Source organism: Suricata suricatta, chromosome 7 (assembly GCF_006229205.1).
Source record: "Suricata suricatta isolate VVHF042 chromosome 7, meerkat_22Aug2017_6uvM2_HiC, whole genome shotgun sequence".
Taxonomy (NCBI): domain Eukaryota; kingdom Metazoa; phylum Chordata; class Mammalia; order Carnivora; family Herpestidae; genus Suricata; species Suricata suricatta.
Window position 1 is genome coordinate 135,890,452 of NC_043706.1, and position 9,628 is coordinate 135,900,079.

The following is a 9,628-nucleotide window of genomic DNA, read 5'->3' on the forward strand; positions in this document are numbered from 1 at the left end:
ACATGGCCTGATTCCAGAGAGAATGTTCTTTAAACTCATTAAAAAAACAAAGATTCACTGATAAATATTTATCTCTTACGATTTTGTTTAAAAGGTAGAAATATTTCCTTAGGAAACAAAACAGAGGGAAACGAGATGTTTGGTAGTGTGTAGCACACCATTCACGAAATGCAGGGGGTAAATACGCGGATTTAAGAGGACCATTAGGAGATGCCGAGTGGTTTATTTGTGCTCACTTCACAAATCTCACTTCTGTTCATTTGGAACGTCTTACTAGGTACCAGTTTTCCAGCTCCGTGGCTGAATTTTTAGGGTCTCTTCTGTGGCATGTGGTCGTACATAAACATATGTCTTCCCTTTCCATAGTCATTCCCTAGATCTTATTTTACATGTTGAGAAGTAAGATCTGGGGGGTCACTGCATGTGTAAAATGTTCACATCCCCTTGAACACAGTCAATTAGATCACGAAGCGCCAACTCAAGCTTTAGTTAGGGATCGAATCCAACGAATTAATTTGTTAAGTTCTCCCTGCCCTCCAGAGCGATCCTGTATGCCACTCAGTCAACATCACAAGTAGAAAGGATGTTCAGGATTTATTCCAGTAAGTGATTCTGTTAGGAAGAAGGATATTCCATTGTATTTGGCAGATGTAATTTCCGAGTGTGCCAGTGCCTGATGGAGCCGCGTGCGGTAGGGAGCTGTTGCCCTGTAAGCATTACTCCCAGAATTCCGTAGCTTGGAGCAACAAGCATTTATTCTCTGTGGTGTCTGGGGCAGTAATCCAGGGTGACTTAGCCATGTCCTCTGGCTCAGGGTGTCCCATGGGGCTGCAGGCATCTCAAGGCTTAACTGGGGGAGGATCTGCGTCTAAGCTCACGCACATGCCCATTGGCCAGAGGCCACCTTCGCGAACCTTGCCCCAGGAGCCTGTCCATCCACGGTTCAGCACGGCCTCCCAGAAGGAGTGCAAGAGAAAGTGAGCAAGAAGTTGCAATCTTTTTTGTAACCTAGTCGTGTTAGTGATAACCCCTCACTTTTGCCATTTTCTAGAAGTCATCAGGGCCAGCCTCCGCTCAAGCTGGGTCTGAATACCAGCGGGCAGGGGTCACTGGCGCCATCCAGTATGGCTACCTCCCGTACTGTGAAAGGACTTGTTTCCATGGTGTTTTAGTTAAAATGATTCAGGGCAGCAGAAGGCATGACCGTCATGCCTCCTCTAGGCCCAGTGCTGCTGAGTGGCTGTGGGGGCCGTGGCGTTTCCTGCAACTAAACCCATGGGGCAGTTACTTACTGGCTTCAAGCTGCTGTCGCTTTCTCCACCACACTCCTCTCTCTCACAGATGGCTCACTCACCCTCTCTTCCAGTGGCACCAATCACTTTTCTTCTGGAGTTCCTCTCTGAGCTTTGAAGCCAAACTTCTTCCCAACTCACTGATCTCTGAAACAAACGCACAACTCCCGTGGGCTTTTCCTTTAAACTGCAGAGAAGCCATGGAACTCAACTGAAACAAGCAACAACAGAGAAGGTGGAAAAGTACCAGAAATCCCACAAGTGCAGGACTAGCTCTTGTAGGAGGAAAGGAATAATATTTAGGGAGTACTGAATGTATACTCAGAGACTTTGCTAAAGGTCTTCCAAATATTAACTCATCCGTTCTCAAACGAGCACTACAGTGGGACTGTCATTACCTATAACTGACCGTTATTCCAACTCAAAACCCAGGGAAACTAAAACTCACCAAGAATAAGTAACTTCTTCAAGTTCATAGAGTAAGTGCCAGGTCTAAGAATTGGAGCCAGTTGGTTTGAGTCCAGTGCCTATGGCCTCGCCACATACCACGGAACTTGTCAGGTGGCCCGCTGGACCCACTCCCCAGATTCTGGTGTGGAAGTGAGTCAGGTTCTTGTCTTACCTGTCAGTCTTCTTGGTCTTGCCGGAGGGAAGTTCTCAGACTCCAGATAAGGCTAGGAATAAGGTGGTACCCTCCGCAGTCTCTTCCAGTATCTTCACACTCTGGCATTTACTCTGGGCTATTTTTCTTCTTCACAGAGGAGGTATTTTATCATTTAGGAGTCTGGCCCACCCTCGGCTTCATGAATGAGGAAGGGGCTTCGCTACCTGCTCCCACATCATCACCAGTCTTGAAATGGCCCCCTTTCCTCCTCCCTACTTCAGAATCGGTGAACGCATCTTCCACTGGACTAAGACATACGCACCAAGTGTTTGTTGGGAAGGCTGTTTCCACTCTTCGGACCTACTGGCGGAGCTGAGAGCCAAATTATTGAACAACTGCTGAAGCAAGGACGTGGGGGCCTCAAACCTGGGCAGACGTTAGCTTAGCTCCTGGATCATGGTGAGGCCCACGGGTATGGGGAGGGACTGGAGGAGGGAATGTGGCTGGGGAACACTCAGGCACTTGGACACCATGTTTGGTGCCACAGAAATGTACTTCCGTGTAGTTACATGGCTCTGTATTTCTCTTCCTAGAAGTAGTAGTTCATAATACTTCTGGGGCATGAACCATTTAAAGAATCCATGCATCTTCTCCCAGCAGACTGGGAACCCCATAAACTCTAGATTAAGCCATGGCCTAAAGCAAGGCATGGCCTCTTCTCTCATTGCTGGGAGCCTGCTGGAGCCTCAGCCCACACAGCTGGGTGACCTGAAGGCAGGTTCCCATCGGCAGGGCTGGCTGCCTCACAGCCCTAACCTCCTTCCAGACTTGCGACTCCTCTTGTCTACTCTTTTTTTTTTTTTAAGTTTATTTATTTTGAGAGAGAGAGAGAGAGCGCACTCATGCAAGTGGGGTTAGAGAGACAGGGAGATAGAGAATCCCAAGCAGATTCTGCCCTGTCAGCTCAGAGCCTTACTTGGGGCTCGGTCTCACAACCCTCAAGATCCTGAGTCAAAATCCAGAGTTGAGACACTTAGCCGGACTGAGCCACCCAGGCACCCTCTTGTGTACGCATAAGGAGAGGCTGAATTCTCAGCTCATTTGTACAACAGCAGGGATTGATACTCCTTGGTTTGGTTTACCCATTTTCCTAGGTTCCAACCCAAATGTCCTATTCAATAACTCTTCCCTTTAACAAAGCATTTTTGCAAAGCTTGCCACTATGTTTAACCAACATCAAAATCCTGTCCTCTTGCTCAGGGCACACACATTCCACTGAGGAAAGAAAGGAGGGGCAAAACCCTAACTGATGGAAATGACTGCTAGAAAAAGACTTCAAGAACTGTCCAGAATGAGCCACAAAATATTGCCACTGAGCACTTAGGCACAAGCTAGAGAATTAAGGGCCAGCTCGGTGGACCTCTGCAGTATGACATCACAAGGTCTCACAAGGACTGAAGACGTGAAGTGGTTTTCCTTGGCAGTCACGTGACCCCTCTCTCAGGCGTTTGTCTCTGGAAACGTCTCTGGATCCTGCATAGAGCTTGGCGGTTCTTTTGGACTCTGCACATTCTACTGACTGCTCAGATCAGCTGGATGATGGCTGGCAGGAGCCCCGGATAAATGACGACTTAGTCCTGGGGGAGGCGCCGCCGTCTGATCTTTCCCCCGTCTGTCCGTTGTATCGTTCTCCAGCTTTCCCACTTGACTCTCTGGCTTTGCCATCTGCTTGGCAAAATTCAGGGAGTGCGTGGCAGTCATTTGATTTATTGTGCTTTTCATGACAATAACATCTTCCAAACATTCCATCCCGATAGCCAGGCGTGACTTCCTTTGCCTAACCCCCGTTGTTGGGCTCTCATCGAATACACTTTTCCCAGATGTGGCTCCACCATATCCCCTAAGGTGATTTTCATGATTTTCCCTAGAACTAATGAACGCTATTTGCCTTTTGACCTCCTCCCTTAGGAAATTAATAGTCATGTTTGCCACTGGGCAGTGCTCAGGAACTTGTTTATGTAAAAATGAGCTGAAAAGATCTTTATCTCAGCAGTGTGTGGCTTAAAGGAAAACTCAAGTAAAGAGACAGTATGGAAGTTTAGCCACAAGAGACCCCCCACATGGCTCAGTCGGTTAAGTGAAAGTTTAGCTGCAGAAGAGTAGACTTGGAAAAGGGCAAGTAGATGAGTGGGATGGCCAAGGCATTAATTGTTCAGCATGATATTTTTCGGTTTTTTTCAAAGAGTTTCCTAAAAAGTATATCACTGTGCCCAGTAGTATCTCGTAAAAATATCCCCCAGGTTTCTAGATGTTACCTGGCACCTTCCACTGGTTCTCACGTGGTCTCTCCTGCTTGACAGGAATGTAAATCAGAGCAGCATTTTCAGGTACTGAGGCTTGTGTTGAAGTGGGAGCTTTGGACTTTCTGCACCCCACCCTCTTCTCATGAGAAGCGAGTTATTCCTTGAGCATAGCCTGGTAATTTTAGGAAGCGTCTCTTTTTTTCATAAATGAGAGTTTTGCTTTAGCATTGTACTCATCAGGAGCCTCAGAAGCAAGACTAACCAATGCCATGGTCATAGGACATAACTACCTTTAGAAATAGCAGGAGCAGTCTTCACCGTTCAGTGTCGAAGCTCATTTAGCGGGGACTCTGGGGACACAAGCACTGCTCTGTGTAGCAGCTATGGAGCTGGCTGTTTCTCAAATGAAATTGAGAGGCAGAAGCTGAGAGCAGCCATCTTGACCTTGGAGCACGAAGGTGTTCTCCCTCACTAGTCTTCCCTGAAGCTCAGGGTGTGGCCTAAGAGATTAAGGCTCTGCATGTCCCTGGAGGCTCAGAAACCAAAATGTGGCCTGCACCCCTTCCCGTGTCCTATGCACTGGGGGCTCTGGCTCTCCACCCTTCACAGCCGCCCCACGCCGTTCCTTGGACACATCTTCCCGAGTCTTCACGCCGCAGGTCGGGCTCCAGCCCGCGCTCACAGCAGTCGGGACCTTGTACTTAGCTGTCTCTCTGGCTCATCTATGAATTGTTCCCTTTCCTGCCCATCTGCTGGTGATCCGTCATTGAAGGTGCCATCTCTCATGACTCCTGGGCCTGTCTTCTCCCCAGACTGGGCCAGGCACCTTCAGGCGATATCAAGTTTCAGGCTTTCTAGGCATTCTTAATTACATAGAATGAGAGTAATTGAGATCATTATAAAAAGGTGGAAACAGGTATAACTGTGATGATATTTTACTAAGAAAATGTAGAGGGTGCAGATGAGAACTTATGATTGCTGGGGACGGGGGGGATGGGTGAGTTAGGTGAATGAGATTAAGAGGTGCCGTCTTCCAGTTATAAAATAAATAAGACATGGACATGAATATGGAATATAGTCAATATTTCAACAACTTTGGCGACACAGGGTAACTAGACTTGTGGAGATCATTTTGTAATATATATAAATATCAAACCACTATGTTTTATACCTGAAATGATTATAATATTGAATGTCAATAATTCTTTGATAAAAAGAAAAGAAATGCAGATGTTACTGTGGTATGATTGAGAAAATGTGCCATGAGCACAAGGGCTTTGAAGACAGCCACGTCTGATTTGAATTCTCCTCCTGGACCCATCATACCTGGATGTCTTCAGTCAAATTAGTGAACCTTGTATGACTTAGTTTCCTCATCTGTAAAATGGTCTCAATAGTAATACCAAGGTCATCAACTTTTTGTAGAGAGTTTATGAAATATATACTTCCTGAAACTGCTTGAAGTGTAGATTTTTGATCAACAACTGGGAATTTCTGTTCTCTCCCTGCAATCTCCCTGTCTACTGCCTGTGACTTAAAAAAAAATTTTGTAATGTTTATCTTATTTTTGAGAGAGAGAGCATGAGCATGGGAGGGGCAGAGGGAGAGGGAGACACAGAATCCAAAGCAGGCTGAAAGCTCAGAGCCTGATGCGGGTCTGGAAATCACAAACCACGAGACCATGACCTGAGCCTTGGCACTTAACTGACTGAGCCCCCCAGTTGCCCCCCGCTGCCTATTACCTTAAAAACTGTGTGACCACATCTCTGTACCTTGCAAGGGCAGTGTATCCCTCCGTATCTGTCTGATTTGACCTTGCCTTCTAATGAGCTGGATAATTACATGGTAGGAGTCCTTCCCACCGTCAGGGAAGAGAAATGCCTTTATTTTATTTTATTTTTTTAGTGCAAAAGAACTGTGAAAATAGAATAGTCAATAGCATGGATGGTGTTTAAGGGGGCAAAAGGAATAATCTGTTAATGATGCCCCTTTAGACACTTCATTTTATTCATTTTTAATTTCTTTTTTTATTTCTACTGGATATACGCTTCTGGAGCTTTCCTTACCCGATGGCTACCAACCTGGTGTCAAAGGGTTCATGCGCTTATTAATTTCTTCACCTTATTTTGGTTTTGTTCCTGTCCTTTTGGGAAATAGAATTTTTTCCCTTAAATACGTGTGTAGCTTTTTAATTCTCTACTTAAAGATAACCTATTTCCATTTTGTGTAAGTTATGATATTACTATTGTTCAAATAATGGTGTCTTTGCAAACGACATTGTCCTGTGAGTTTATGAGTGAAGTTGCTTACCCGTCCAAACTCACATCATCTCTGTCCGAATGATCGGCTACTATCATCCGCATCTAAGACGTTTATGACGATCGGGCATATGAAAAACCAAATCTTCAACTCCTCTTCGATCTTAGAGAAATATTAGAAAGGAAATTTACCTGGTAATTCCTTCTCTGCAAAAGGAGGTATGTGGCCCTCCTTCTCCCCCAGGAAGAGAGAAGAAGCAACCACAATGTCTGGGTGAGGAGGGCTTTATTTAGCAGGGCAGGAGAGAGGTGTCAGCCGAAGTAGTGAGGACTCTGAGATGAGGCTCTGCTCACGCTCATGCCCAGTTTCTTTAACTTTTCATCTGCATGATGGTCTTTGCTATAAATCGCCTTGCAGCTCACCACCCACGGTGTGGACCCACATCTCTCAGGTCTGCTCTGAGGGTTCTGTTTCGTGCAATTCAGTAAATATTTGCAGAGTGCCGGCCCTGCAGCAGGAAGTGTCGGGGGTGCTGGGGATACAACAGTGACTCAGCGAGCCGCAAAGACCCCTTCCTGCTGGCCTTGCACTTGCAGCAGAGTCCAGTCTAGGTAGGTCTGAGAAGGCCCCACCTTATCACTTGGCAGTCAACCCAGGGAGGCCTGGACACAGTAAGTGAAGGGTTTCATGGCCCCATGTTCTTGCTGATGCCATTCCTCTTTGCTGGTCTAACTTTTGCTTAGCCATCAGTACCCTTTCCAGAAAGCCTTCTCTGATCCCATCCAGGCTAACAAAGCTGGTTCCCTTCAGCGTTTGCTCAGTACACTCTCTGTATCCCTGTCACTAAACTTGTTATTGTGTTTGTAGTTAACCGCTTTGGGGTCTGTCGCTACTATTAGAATGTGAGCCCCTTGAGGGGCGCCTAGGTGGCTCAGTAGGTTAGGCGTCTGACTTCAGCTCAGGTCATGATCTCATGGTTCATGAGTTCAAGCCCCGTGTTGGGCTCTGTGCTGATGGTTCAGAGACTGGAGCCTGCTTCAGATTCTGTGTTTCCCTTTCTCTCTGCCCCTGTCTCGCTCATGTTCTGTATGTGTCTCTCTCTCAAAAAAGGAATAAACAATAAAAATAAAATGAGCCCTTGAGAGCAATGATCTCGTTTTGATCTTCTTGTATCCCTGCCATACTGCCTAGTGTGCTGGCATGTAGTATGTGCTCAGTAAGAGTGTGAGGAGCAGTTGGATGAAGGAAGGAATGATGTTCAGTGACTCCAGACATCCACAGTATCCACAACACTTTCTTTCCATCTGTAAAAACTTTCCAAAACTCATAGGCCAAATGTTTCTGAGATCATCTTCTTCATAACACCCAAGATGACTTTTTCATAGCACTAGCTTCTGGACACTGAAGGAGAAGACTTTGCCAGTGTGATGGGTCAGGGCAGGGAGCACACTCTATAAGAGAGACCTCAGTTATGTGTAAAACTGTGTTCACTGCTTGAGCAAACCTAGGAGAGCAGACAGAGGCCTTGGGGGTGGGGTCCCTGAAAGCCAAAGCACTGGGAACAACAGCTACCAGGAGGGAGGAGACCATGGAAACCACAATTATATGCTGAGTGGGACCAGCAGCACTACGCCCACACAGGACCACATCCCAGCAGAGAGCCTGATGTCCGCCAGTGTCTCAGGCCAGAGGAGAAGGCTCATTGATTTTAAGTGTGCAGTCTAAAACAAGGCAGAGAATTTTCATCCCCAAAAGGTTTTCCTGAACATATAATGATTAAACTAATTTGTACTTAGTTGAATATCTCTCCATTGAATAGTCCATTCAGCCATGATGCTCATCGTGGAGCTGTCCAGCACTCAGGTTCAACGCCATGAACATGGCCAGTGTTTGAAAGTTTAATTTGTGCAGCTTTTCATCCTGAAGGCCTCCTTTCCCATCCCGCCCTCCTTGGACACAGCCCCAACCCAAGGAAAGGAAAAGAGACCCTGCAATGAGTCTGAGACCCCAGATCTCCACGAGGGTGCCCATGGGTGTCTTGGCACATGTGGCCATGCTTCTTGGGCCTCTTTCTCATCTGTCCCCTTGGGGTTGACTTTGCTTTTAATTGTGACATAAGAGCACCAGGGTGTAGTTGTCTCTGTTCTTAATATCTAAATGTCCAGCTTAAGATGGAAACCCACAAGGGTGGCTAAAGGAGAACTTTCTTCCATCACATGCCTGTGAGAAAATGTGCAGACCAGAGATAGGAGATAACTCAAGTTTTGTGTCTTTAAATATATGATACTCTTCACCTCGCCACATGCAGATCTGATTACAGACACCTGCAGAAATCCGGGGCTTTCACCCTCTGAGGTTTTGATCTAACTTGGAATATGCATTATTGTCAAGCATCTTCTTTACTGATACTTGATTTTTTTTGAAAGCAGAGACAGATTTTAATATTTGGCAATTTCTTCCCCCTTTTTTTCGGTTCAATGAAAATTTATGCATTTATTTTTAATCCTATATTTTCCACTGCAAAAATAAGCCATGTTTAATTAAGAAAAATTTGAAACTACCGAAAAGGACATATGCTCCACAAAATGACCCCCATATCTTTCACCATGGATAATGAAGTAATGTTTTAGGACATAGACTTTACTTTGTGGATATAAATGTGCGTTTGAAACAAAATTGGAATCATCTCGTGTCTACTTTGTAGTCCATGTGTTTTTGATGCCTATTCAGTTCATGCGACAGGTATTTATTCAAGGCCTGCTATGTGCCGGACTCAGTTGTAGGCGCTGTGGGTTACGTCTCAGAACCAAGTAGGCAAAATTCCTCATGGCTTTGAGTCTTTCTCCCGTGGGAGAGTCAGACCATGAAGAAGTGAGTGTGTACAGTACGTGGGCCAAGCAAGGTTAAGTGATAGGAGGGAAGATAAAGCCCGGAAAGGGCCAGGAGCGCAGGCGTGTTAGTGGTAGGCGGGCTGGGAGTTTACCCCGCACGGTCAGAGAAGGTTCTGCTGAGAAAGTGATATTTGAGCAAAGACTTGGAGGAGGTGGAACAGCTCTGTGGCTCCCTGCAGGATGGCATCTAGGCGGGGGGGGGGGGGGGGGGGGGGGGGGGGGGGGGGGGGGGGGGGGGGGGGGGGGGGGGGGGGGGGGGGGGGGGGGGGGGGGGGGGGG

The 9,628-nt window shown here is 46.6% G+C and overlaps 1 protein-coding gene across 7 annotated transcripts in view; it reads left to right on the forward strand.

The window, feature by feature from the left end:
- ZDHHC14 (zinc finger DHHC-type containing 14) overlaps positions 1–9,628 on the forward strand; it is a 271,981-nt gene that overhangs the window by 135,945 nt on the left and 126,408 nt on the right. The window contains exon 1 of one of the 7 annotated variants that reach the window (XM_029944132.1): positions 2,178–2,355. The exons of the other annotated variants lie outside the window; for them this stretch is intronic. The gene's annotated coding sequence lies outside the window, so the exon portion shown is untranslated. Of the gene's footprint in view, positions 1–2,177; positions 2,356–9,628 lie in introns of those variants that run through there. 7 annotated transcript variants of the gene reach the window in all.